Source organism: Kogia breviceps, chromosome 18, assembly GCF_026419965.1.
Source record: "Kogia breviceps isolate mKogBre1 chromosome 18, mKogBre1 haplotype 1, whole genome shotgun sequence".
NCBI classification, from domain to species: domain Eukaryota; kingdom Metazoa; phylum Chordata; class Mammalia; order Artiodactyla; family Physeteridae; genus Kogia; species Kogia breviceps.
The window spans coordinates 26,099,015-26,110,236 of record NC_081327.1 but is presented as its reverse complement, the minus strand read 5'-3'; positions in this window follow the sequence as shown (position 1 = coordinate 26,110,236).

Sequence of the window (11,222 nt, the reverse complement as noted above, 5' to 3'; positions counted from 1 at the left end):
GCTTACTGTTGGAGCGACCACGATGTATCATTCCCTTGCAAAGGAACGTTCCGCAACATGCATAATGGAACCTAAGACGGGAAGATAGCTCAAGGAGATGAAGTTGTTGTTGCTTTATATTACTGAGATACGTTTGAAAGAATTGTCTAGCACCTGCCAAGAATGAGCCAAAGGCAGGAGAAGTTGCCAAATACCTGGGAATACATGACAAATTCAAAAGCAACAAAAGACTGGTCTGGCTAATTGTTGCTTCACGCTCTTTTTAAGATATTACATCAGAGTTTACCAGATATTTTTCTTTCTTAGTGATACATAGCACAACGACGCGTCCTGCAATTGAGTCTTAATGAGATGTTCTATGGCACATGCCCAGCTACATTTAATCCTTTCAAGACTCTAGGATGTGGGTATTACAGGGGAGTCAGAGTCCTGATGGTCAAGTCCACCCTAGTCAGCCCAGAAGTGCCCCACAAGCCCAGAATGTACGTCCCAGAGACTAAGAAGGCTGATGGAAGCTTCTCTCTGTAGCTCACGTTTGAATGATAATCAGCAAACCAAGTTGCTCCTTCTCTCTTTAAATAAACTCCCCCCCAGGAAATGTACCAACCTACTAGAACAAAGGCATTGTTTGCTCTACAAATGTCAGTTACGTGCAGAATACTGTATTACTTTTTGCCATATCCACATGTTCTCTGCTATTGCTTACTTAACTGCTTTTATTTTTAAATCAGACTCATTTTCAGGGATCTGTATCAGTCAGCATAAGCGGGATTATGCTGTGGTAACAAAGAACCCCACAGATCTTAGTGGTTGATAATAGTCTAGGATTCCAGCTCAAGGTGAATGACCTGTCAACAAAGGAAAAGGCTACGTGGAGGAAGTGTACTCCGGGCAAAGGAGATGCACTGAAGCCAAAGGAACAAGAGGAAAACAATCCAGGCTGGGGAAAGTCAGTCTCCTCCTGAAACCACACTGGCCTCGTCTGTCAAATGAGGATTGTCCATTACAGCCAGCACTCTGTATCCTCAGGTTTCGTATCCATGGATTTGACCACCACGGACTGAAAATATTTGGGAAAAAATTTCCAGAAAGTTCTAAAAACAAAACTTGAATTTGCTGCATGCTGGCAACTACTTACATAGCGTTTACATTGTATTAGGTATTCTAAGTAATCTAAAGATGATTTAAAGCATACTGGAGGATGTTCATAGGTTATATGCAAATAGAATGCCATTGTGTATAAAGGACTTGAGCATCCTTGGATTTTAGTGTCTGTGGGGAGTGGGGTATCCTGGAACCATTCTCCCATGGATATCGAGGGATGACTGTATTTCTTCCTTGCCTTCTTCAGACAGGCCCTTCAAGACTCCGATGAGACTGTGCAGTCACTTGAAAACATTGAATTTTAGCTATCGTAGGCGATCCTGTCCGTGTCCTTCTCGTACTCTGTAAGCCTGACTATTATTCTTGCCCTGACCGGCTTCCAACTGCCAATATCTGATGGCTTTGCTTGAGAGCTGTTCTGCAAGACGTGGGAAGGCCTTTCAGGCTGTGTGCTTAGCAGGCCAGACACTCCAGGCATCAGTGTCTACCAGGAAACCTCCTTCACCAATGACTCATGAGATTTGGCGTGCAACCCCCCAGCTCCGTCCCCCTTTGATAGGATAGCTCTAAGGCAGAGTTCTGGAGTTCCCGGGGGATTACACTCCTGGTGCCACAGTGGCAACTAGCTCAATAACTTGCTCTGCCTTTGCTGTCCTCCTTGCCCCATAGCCCAGTTCCTTACTCCCCAGATAAACCACTTGCATTCAAAGCTTTGTCTCAGGATTTGCTTCTGGGAAACCCAAGCTCAGAGAGCTATAAAAGCCCCATACATAAGACGCATGGAAGAGGCTTCACTCGGCCTCTGGCAGAGGTGCGATGCCCCCAGCGGTGATTCCTGCTCCACACTTTGCAGGTGATGATCTGCTAGATGTTTCGTACCAAAGTCTGCTGGCAACTCTGTCAGGAGTTGCTAGGTGTGATGGCTGCGTGGGCAGGGACCAGCCTCACTGAAGTCCTCCTAGAAGGCCTGACCTAGAAGGCCTTGACAGCCCTACCCCAGCTCCAGGCTCACAGGTAAGAACATCAAGGCCCAGAGAGGGGACGTCCAAGGTTGTATAGACAGTTTGAGTGGAGACTAGGGGTTCAGATTCCTTTTCAACACATCTCAGGACACAAATCCACAGCTGGAATGGGCTGGGGGCATCTCCTTTTCCCCTCCTCCAAGGCTACCTATTCGCTGAAGTCCTTGGAATTGCCTGGGTGGCAGGAGTGTCCTTTGTTATTCATAAGGACTCCCTTTTGTACCCTTCAGCTTATGCTAAGGAGGTAACTTTGGGTGGGGTCCCTTGATTGTCTCAGGATGGGACTGGTCACCACAAAGGCTAAGTGATCGATGGGTTGGAACTTTTAGCCCCATCCACCAACCTCCCAGAAAGGGGACTGCTGCTGAAGTCTAAGCTCTATTAAAACTCTTAAATAATAAGATTTGGTGAGCTTCTGGGTTTGTGAACACATTGAGGTGTTGGCAGGTTGTGCCTGGAGAAGGTATGGAAGTTCTGTGCACCGTCCCCGACCCCCCCAGACCTTACGCCTCTCTTCCATCTAGCTGTTCCCGACTTGTGTCCTCGACAGCAAACCAGTAATTGTAAGCAAAGTACTTCCCCCAAATATTTTCTGCCTGGTAACCCCCTAGACTTTGTAGCCAAGTCAGACAGAAGTGTGGGTACCCTGGGGACCCCAAACTTGTGACTGACATCTGAAGTGGGGACAGTCTTGTGAGACTGAGCTTTTGAACCTGGGGGTCTGACGCTCCGTGGTTAGAGTCAGAATTGAATTGAGTCGTAGCACACCCAGCTGGTGTGTGGCGAATCAGGGAATTGGTTGCTTGGTGATGTTAGAAGTGCTGGTATGAGTCGAAACAGCATCGCAGACCCCTGCACAGCTGGGTGCCTGCTCTGACCCTTTGTAGGAGAGTCCCTCCCTGTCACCTGGCCTTCGGCACCCTGGCTCCTGCTCGCCGGTCAAACATTTTGTCTTGCCACCCCCTCTCCTTGTAATCTCTGCATCAGCATCTGGGCTCCATTCAATTCCCAGAAGAAATGTTGCCTGCTTTTCACGCCTGGGCCTCGGCCCTTTTGGATCGCTCACCGTTCTCGTCCCTTTCCCTCTGCCTGCTTTGCTTCACCCAGCCAACTCCTGCCCATCCTCTATTCCTCAGCCCAAGCATCACTTCCTCCGAGAAGCCTCCCTGCTTTGCCCTCTCACAACCCCCTGCCATTCCTCTTTGACAACTCTCATCACCCATGTAGGGTGTGTCTGCCAGGTCACTGGCTCCATGCCAGGGGGCTGGGCCCGGATCATGGCAGGCGTGTGTCTGGCCCTTATGCGGCAAATGGGTATTGGCCAGGCCCGTGCAGTACCACGGGGAGAGGGGCCACGAGGTTGAGTATATTGAGACAGGGGCTGGGGAGAGAAAACAAGATCCTCTTTTCACTGAGCCCATGAAGTCACTGGGGAGAGAGTGAACCCAAGGAGTTATAAATAGCCCTGGAAATCATGCATATTACATTAGGGGTGTTGGTGACAGCTTAAGTATATTTCCATAAGGTTCCATTATATTTACGTATTAGTTAATGGATACTTAAAATATTATGTTACCGTAATGCTCATGTTTTATTAGTAAACTATCACATCAAATGGAGTTGCTAAGTGTGATGGAAAATTGGCTCTGCAGCTGGATTTCTGTATTTTCACACTGAATTTCTGATTTCTCATTCCTCGCCCACCCACCTCTGGTGAGGAACTAATTTTCTTCAAACACTTGTGATATCTGCCCTCCACCTGACTGGAAGGCTTGGAAGTGTGGAGGTGGGACCCCAGCCCCTCACTACAGGGCAAGAATTTTAGCCTAGGGGGCTTTTTGAATGATCCAAGCTTGGTTATTATCTGCTGTGTGACATTGGGTACGTTTATTGCCCTCTCTGTGCCTTGGTGCCTCTCTCTGTCAACTGAAGAGTTAGAGTTGTGTATTAACATTATTAATATTCAGGATTCTCCAGGGAAACAGAACCAATAAGATGGATATAGATATAGATATAGATATAGATATAGATATAGATATAGATATAGATATAGATATAGATATAGATATAGGAAGAGAAAGAGAGAGAGAGAGATTTATTTTAAGGAATTGGCTCACACAATTGTGGGGACTGGCAAATATGAAATCTATAGGGGAGGCTGGCAGGCTGGCAGGCTGACAGGCTGGAGACCCAGGGAAGAGCTGGAGTCTGACCAAACACTGGGTATCATGGCCTAGCCGAGTTGACACATAAAATTAATCGTCACAGTCTCTGAGCTTCTTAGGGTCCTCTGGGTTGAATTCTGGATTATCTGCAAGGGAACTTCAAACTCTGTTGCCTTCCGGTTCAGAAGGTGGCTGGAGATGGCCACACGTCCTCAGGTGTCCCACGGCTTCCCAGGAGGTGTAGCAGGATGGCCCTGATCCTGTCCCGAGTGGGCTTCACCTCTCCCCCTTTCTTTCCCCAGGGTGGTCCAGCCCCAGAGGAAGAGGGTTTCTAGCTTCGCTTCTTGCGGCCAAAGGGCAGCCCCCAAGAGCACCTGCTCAAAGTTCATATTATTTTCAACCTTTACTCAAGGATGCAAAGAATCTAAAGAGGAAGAGCCAGAGGAAAGGTGCTCCAGGTGGTGGTAAGAGCGTGGGCAAAGCGGAGTGGGGAGAAGATGCTGGCATGGGGTGCAGAGGGGGAGCACGGGTCTTGGGAGCACGGGGATGGGAGGAGGACCAGTGGGAGAGTCTTTTGTAGCAGCCTGGAGCCCAGCCCAGAGCCCTTGGTGTCCTCAGGTGTGATCATGGAGGCGATGATTTCACCCTGCTCACAGGTAAGTCAAAAGCCAGTGAGGGGCAAGCTCAGGGCTGCCCACCTTCCCACCAGATACTCCCAGGCCCCGGGCTCTTAGTTCTGCCCACAAAGTATAGGACAGCAGGGATGCCAGTGGGGCAAGAGAATGGCCTTTGACGAAGAGGGTTCAGTTCCCCACTTCACCACTTGCCGGCTACTTAACCTCTGAGACAAGTCACTTCTCTGAGTCAGTTTCTTCACCTGCACAAGCAGAATACTAGCAGGACCTCCTACCCTACAGGGCTTCAAAAAGGATTTGATATGTTGATACACCGAAAACAAAATAATAAATAAAACCTCAGTGAGGACTCAAGCATGTTCTCAGGAACACTTACCAGCTCGATGACCTTAGACAATGCCCGCAGCTCTCTGAGCCTCAGTTTCCTCATCTGAAAAGTGGGGCTACTACTAGCACATACCTCATGGGGCCATCTGTTCCCATTATGTGCCAGCCACTGCGCTGGACACTGGAAATGCAAGCGACGAACACAACAGGTGAATCCCTGTCCTCATGGAGCTGACATTCTAGCAGCCCGTGCGGTGGTGTTATTATTGGCAACATAGTAAAACAAAACTATATTTTAAAATATATGATAAAAGTTACAGAGAAAAATGAAGCAAGAAAGTGGGCTGGGGGGGTGCCAAGAGTTTAATTGAATTTTAAATAGTCAGGGAAGACCTCATCGAGAAGGTGACATTTGAGCAAAAGTTTGGGGAGAGGATTAAATGAGATAATAGCGTAAAATGGAGGGAGCAAACTGAGACCCAGAGGGCCAGTCAGGCCACGCCCATTCTTCACTCATCGCCTAGGATAGAATTGAGTAGTTGTAACAGATCCCCTATGGGCCCACAAAGCCTAAAATATTTACCATCTGGCCTTTTCCAGAAAAAGTTTGCCAACCACCAGCATACAACCCTGCACAGATGATCTGAACTCTGCTAGGACTCAAGTATTACTATTGTTAGTATCGTTAGGTGACAGCTAAATGATGCTGCCCCCGGAGGTGGTAGGGCACAGGGGATCCGATGCGGCCCCTGCACCCGGCCACGGGTCTATGTCTCAGATCCTGTTTTGAGAGCGTATAGCATCTTGGCAGACACAGCTGGTGGAGGAGGCGCTCCAGGCTGAGAAAACAGTGTGACCAAAACGTTGGTGGTGGGAAATGACAAATTGTGTTTGGAGAATGGTAAGCGGCACAGGGAAACAGGCCTCCCGTTCTGCCCCCAGAAATATGTCTCCCCTGCACGTGGCCAGCAGCAGGGCCTGGCCGGGGACCACCGGCTCTCAGCGGGCTCCGGGCATCCGCCATGGGCTGGAGGTACCCAGGCGGCCGCGTTAGCCGCCTGATTGAGTTATGACAGCTCTTCGCACCCAACCGGAAGCCGGGCAAGGCAGCCCTAGCAGGAGCCTGCAGACAAATGATGATAAAGTGCTCACTTTAAGGAACCATCTCCATAATATTTCATGCTCGCGGCCGGGGGAGGGGGCGGGCGGGCTGCCCTGGTGGCACAGCTGACTACTCCATCAATTGATTTGATTCACGGCAGCAGCTACTCCCAGTCATAATATTTCAAATAAATGGGGCCGTGGATAGAAATAATATCTGCATCAATATTAACCCTGAAAGAACTAATGGACATAAGCTATAATTTCCCGGACACCCTAATAATGCATTTTGACCGTTGTTGGCATGGGACAATTTTTCTTTTTCTCTTTTTTTTCTCCTCTGCCTGTCTGTCCATCTCTCTCCTCCTTAACCTGTGTCAGATCTGCTTGGTTCAGCCCCAGACTCTGGTATGAGAGCCTAGGTGGGAACCCGTTCTCACCTCCCACCAACCGTAACACCCTACCTAAGAGGAAAGAGAAGGAAACTGAAGGCTGGTCAGCCCATGTGTCCTGAGCTGCTTGTGAAATGCCCCTGGAGGGGTGAGTAGCATTGCTTGGCTGAGGAGGGCTCTGCTGGCAGGCCTGTTACAAGGGAGGCCCGACTGGCCCTTTTCCATCCTTTGTGCATCCAACAGGTGCCCATCGTGCTCTGACTATGCGCTGGGTACTTTACCGGGTGCTTGGGATACGTCGGTGAACAAGAGAGCAAAGAGTCCGTCCCCCCGAGCTTCTATTATAGTTGGCTGGGGGACGGGGAGACAAGTGATAAACCCCAAACACGCAAATGATAAATTACACAGTTTGTACTGAGGCTGAGGTCGGTCCCCCGCAGTCCCAGAACTGCCCCATTCGCGAACCCAGAGGAGTGAAGTGTGATGGTTGAATCAGAGACTGAGCGGACCTGTTCTTTTTTGCACTGCTCAAGACCCAGCCCTCAGAGAGCTAAGCACAGCCCTCAGGATGGTGGTGGTGGTGTGTTGTTTGGCCGTGTAATGTTTTTAAAAAATTCATTGATAAAATTTAGACAGCGGGGGATTTTGCTTAAAAGTCTGATGTCCACCTTCTCTTGAGAAATGGGGAGATCCAGCGTCACCCACGTTCTCACATGGCGACGATGGCTGGAGGTTATCACCGCTCCTGTAGGCAAGCCCACGCTCTGCAGTTCACCGCATTCCCCGCTGTTTCCTTCTGGCAGCCCAGCCCGCCCGGGGCCTCTGCACTTGTGGTCCCGGGTTTCCATGCTGGAGCTGGTTTCTAAACTTCCCTGTGTTTTCCCAAGCCCTCTCTCTCCAGACCCCACTCCTAGTCACGCCCTCTGCCTTTCCTTTGTTCCTCCTTTTGATTCTACTGCTTTTTTTTTTTTTAAAATCATTTTGTGGCTCTATAATCACAACGTTTGGGACACTGTATCACTTCCTGGAAACTGGCACATTTAGCGGTGGGGTTGGACACCAGGTATCATCACTTTATAGGATTATCCTTCCCTCTGCGGCTCAGCTGAATTTTGACCTTGAACTCTTGCCCCCTAATTTATACAATAAATGAATCCAAATATGGACACGTGAATGAATACAGTTATGTATTTGTATGTACACATATGTCCACGTATACATGTGTATTATGTATGTACATATACACATTTTGTTTAAATTTTTATATTGTACGATATATGCAAATAATGTATATAACAATTTTCAGAATTGGAAAAAGCAGAGTTTATGAGCATGTGACAGTTGTCGCTGGAACCAGACAGATCTGGGTTAAGTCCAGCCGCTAACTTCTTGCTATCTGTGGGAACTTGTACCTTGGCTTCCTTATCTTCAGAAAGGGTAGAACAACAGAGTCTATATCATAGGGTTGTTTTTTTGTAGGAATAAAATGAGATAAAGTGTTTAATGAATTTTGAGCGTCCAATAAGAATGGTAACTATCATCATTTTTTCCATTATTCTTACTTACCATTGTATGACTGTTCACTGTCCCCCGGGAGACAGTGTGGGATGGTGTGGGTAGAGGAGCTGGTGGTAATCTCTGGAGGTGACCCAGAGGTCACAGTTTTATCTGTGCTAGGGCCTGGGTGGAGTCTCAAAGTGGTTTCCTAGCTAAGCTGACCACACATTTGAAGGTGCCCCGATACTTTTGCTGGAGAAGGGCTTTCACTCCAACCTGGAGGGCAAGTGCGAGGGCTACTGTATGTAAGTAACTACAGGACACCATTCATTTTATTTATTTATTTTATTTATTTATTTTTTTAAACTATAACTTTTCTTTTTAATTGGAATATCGTTGATTACAATGTTGTTAGTTTCAGGTGTACAGCAAAGTGAATGAGTTATACATGTACATATATCTACTCTTTTTTAGACTCTTTTCCCATATAGGCCATTACAGAGTATTGAGTCGAGTTCCCTGTGCTATACAATAGGTCCTTATTAGTTATCTTTTTTTTTTTTTTTTTAGGAGATGTTGGGGGTAGGAGTTTATTAATTAACTTATTTATTTTTGCTGAGGACACCATTCATTTTAGACCAGAGGTGTTCAGACTTCGACATGCCTCGGAATCACCCAGAGGGCTTCCCAAAGCTCAGATTGCTTGGCTCCTCCCCCAGCATCTGAGAATCTGTGTTTCTGCCACGTTCCCTGGCAATGCTGAGGCTGCTGGTCCAGCACTTTGGGAACCATTAGTTTAGACTACGACGTGGCAAGGAAGTCGTGCTGCGTAAAGGTGGTTAGGAGGATGGACCCTCAGAATGTACGGTCCAGAGAGGGTCTTGCTTTCCACTCTCTGGGCCGACAGGCTTCACAGATAGGTGAATGAGCAAATGCCCCTGACTCTGTACTCAGATCCTTGGACTCCTCTGTTTCTCCAGTTGGTTTCCCTGAGTGGGGCTGATGCAGGCACTGAGGAACGCAGGCTCCTGCTGAGGACCCGTGGCTGATGACTGGGGCAGCTGGGGGCGGGCAGGGATAGAGGAGTCTCCATGAGGCCGGATCTGTTCCTGAGACGCCAGGGTGAGGTCGGGGTGTGGGGCAGGGATGCGGGTCTACATGTGATATTCGTATCTGCCCGAATGAGCATACAGCCAGCACCCATCCTGCGGACGGGGGGCTTCCTGCCCCTCCAGCCTGGTCCTGCAAGAAGCCATTAGCAGGCCACGTCCATCTTCCTTTCTGGGTTTTAGGGTGCCCCCATCCACTCCGTGGTTAGAAAGGGGAAGATCTATGTATCAGACACCCCTTGTGCCCCCACTTCAAAACCTCTCAGCCTCACGCCCCGCTCGAGCCACTGCTGCAGCAGCCGGGTCCACAAAGGCAGCAATAGCTTTGCACAGGTGTAACCTAAGAGCCCCGCACCTTGACGCATGCCCTGTTGGTCTCACTTCCTGCCAAAGCTCCTCTGACACCATCTCGTGGGATGCTCAGTACTCACACATGCACAACCCAGAAGTGAATGCCTTCGACCACAGGGGATGGAAACCGATGGATTATTGCTTCCCCCTTTCAGCCTCTGGGTGGCAGTTCTCATAGGCATATCCTAAAGGTCCCCCAAAAGTCCCGGGGGATCAAGTCCAGTCAGCCATACTGGTGGCCAACTTCATAGAGCACCCTTAATTTGGCCTTCTGACCTTTCCTGTTTCTCTCCTCCCGCATGCCTACTTCCTGGCATCTTTCTTTAGTGAACTTCGTGAACACAAGCCTTTGTCTCAAGCTTTGCTTTTGAGGGGATCTCTGGTTAGAGAACTTCCTCAGTAGCGATCCGAGATCCCAAGCTTGACAGAGATCATTCACCATCCATCCATTGAACAAATGCTCTGAGGCTGGGACCGTCACATTCTGGGTCCTAGAGATGCAACAACGAACAAGGCTATGAACAGGTCACAGGTCCTGTGTCAAGGGCTCCCAGTGCACTGGAGAAGGAGTCCACTAGCTAACTTAAGCTCTGAAGGAAAATAAATGCCGTAATCCGGAGAAACAGAGAGGGCACCCAACCCACTCTACCCAGAAGAGGTGATATCTAAGCTGAGATCTGTCACTAGCCCGGGACAAAACCCAAATCAGGTCTTGAGTTTTCAAAGTCCACCCCTGGAGGACAGGAATTGGATACACGCGATGAATATAACTTACTGTGTCATCCTATCTAGAATATACTAGAATCTTCTGATCTGCCCTCAGCTCTTCCTTGAGTCTAACCGGAGCCTGGCTGCTGCTTCAGTTTGTCCATTTTCTCCTGTTCTGGTCTTTAAGGAGGTGGAGAGGAATGGTTCCTATACCAGGACAGGAAAACGCAATCAATCCCAATCTTCACAGCCCAGAGATTCTGTGCTGACCCTGAGCCTCTGCCACCTTTCCTTCATCTCTTGCTTCCACCTGGGTCCACTCCCCTCACTGGCCCACTTTTGGCAGAGTATTGGAGGGGGACTTGATCCTGGAGGTACCGGGATTGCAGGGGATGTGTCCCCTAGGGAGAGAAGCCTCAGTCTCCCAGAGTACATCCCACGTTCACCCATATCCACTGCCAGCCATTCTCCTCTCAAGACGAAATCACATGAGGCTGGTTGGATGACATTCAAGGGGGAGGGGCGGGCATGTTCTGGCATTCCTAGGCATTCTCCCTCCAATTCTCAAAGCACTTTTGGTTTTAATTTGCTCTAATTTCTGAAAAGAGCCATGAGCATTAAAATGAGCTAAAGAGACCTTTTCAGATGAAGGGGAAGAGGCAGCAAGTTACGTGTCATCTCTCCCAGCTACACAAAGATTTGGGAAGGTCCGGCTTGGATTCACCTGACCTGGGACAGGGTGAAATGGATGCTTCTCTCAGTAGCTCACCTCAGCCTCAAATGTAACCAGGTCTTTCTGTGCTAAGGATTC